The sequence below is a fragment of the Mus pahari genome, chromosome 8, assembly GCF_900095145.1.
Source record: "Mus pahari chromosome 8, PAHARI_EIJ_v1.1, whole genome shotgun sequence".
Lineage (NCBI taxonomy): Eukaryota > Metazoa > Chordata > Mammalia > Rodentia > Muridae > Mus > Mus pahari.
Window position 1 is genome coordinate 105,522,886 of NC_034597.1, and position 1,504 is coordinate 105,524,389.

The following is a 1,504-nucleotide window of genomic DNA, read 5'->3' on the forward strand; positions in this document are numbered from 1 at the left end:
GTTGGTTCCACATGACACTTGTGCATGTGAGCGTGTGCCACTACATCCTTCCAGACAGACCACACAGGCCAAAGCAGCGGCAACATCTGGGCTTTTGGTTTGCGTATTACTGAGAAAGGAGCAATGTCCAACCTCTCGACCAGAGGTCAGACACTCACAGTGCAAGTCTGACTCATGTCACCTTTAAATGCAGGGCACAAAGGAAACCTTTTCCATTTCCCCTTCACCTTTTTCTCAGAGAAGGAGAGGACGCCCATGTGCACCAATGCACCCTGGTACATCAAGTTGCAGAAGGACTAAGTGCATCTTCTCTATCCTTGCGCAGGGGCCATGCTAATCTTCTCTGTATCATTCCAATTTTAGTATATGTGCTGCCGAAGCGAGCACGCATCCTCTCTCTCACTGAGGCTAGGCAAGGCACTCCAGCCAGGGAAACTAGATCCAAAGGCAGATAACAGAGTTGGAGACAGCCCCACTCCAATTGTTAGAGGACCCACATGAAGAACAAGCTGCACAGCTGCTACATATGTGTAGGGGGCCTTCGTTCAGCCCACACATGCTTTCTGGTTGGTGGCTCAGTCTCTGTGAGCAAGCTCCCATCAGCCCAGGTCAGTTGGCTCTGTGAGTCTTCTTGTGGTGTCCTTGATCCCTCTAGCTCCCTCAGCCCTTCTATCCACTCTTCCACAGGACCCCCGAGCTCTACCTGTTGTTTGGCTGTGAATCTTTGTATCTGTCTTAGTCAGCTGCAGGGTGGAGCCTCTCAGAGGCCAGTTGTGCTGGGCTCCTGTCTGCAAGCATGACAGAGTATCATTAATAGTGTCAGGGATTGGTTCTTGCCCACAGGACGGCCACTTCAGGCTCCACACAGCCCTCACTGCTAAAAGTCTCAGCTAGGGTCACCCCATAGGCTCCAAGGAGACTCCCCAGTCCCAGAGAAGCTCCCCACTGATTTCCCTTCTCTCTCCCCAACTCTCTGCACACCCGATTCCCACCCCCAGTCCTCTTCTCACTGCCTCTCCCACCCAGTTCTCCATCCACTTCTGATGTCTATCTCATTTCCCCTTCTGAGTGAGATTCAAACATCCTCTTCCCTTGGGCCCTCCTTGTTACTTAGCTTCTTTGGGTCTGTGGATTGTGGAGTGGTTATCCTGCACTTTATGGCTGATATCCACTTATAAGCAAGCACATACCAGGCATGTCTTTCTGGGTCTGGGTTATCGTAATCAGGGTGATAGTTCCATTTGTCTGCAAATTTCATGATGCCCCTGCCAGAAACTGGAAACAACGTAGATATCACTCAACCAAAGGACAGATAAAGAAAATGTGGTACATTTACATAATGGAATACTACTCAGCTATTAAAAGGGAACCTTTTCTATATTGGTACCTACCAGGGGAATATGTAACCAGCCTTCTGCTCCTATATTACTGTCAAGAGTTATTATAGGTAAATCATTATAGGCAATGCTTCAGAATCTAATGGCAAAAGAGCATCCACAAGTTG

At 48.9% G+C, this 1,504-nt stretch overlaps 1 non-coding gene across 1 annotated transcript; it reads right to left on the reverse strand.

Moving 5' to 3' along the window:
* Positions 1-279: 279 nt before the first annotated feature.
* On the reverse strand, positions 280-387 carry LOC115064663. The gene has a single exon (XR_003844479.1). It is a non-coding gene; the product is annotated as a U6 spliceosomal RNA (small nuclear RNA).
* Positions 388-1,504: the final 1,117 nt, after the last annotated feature.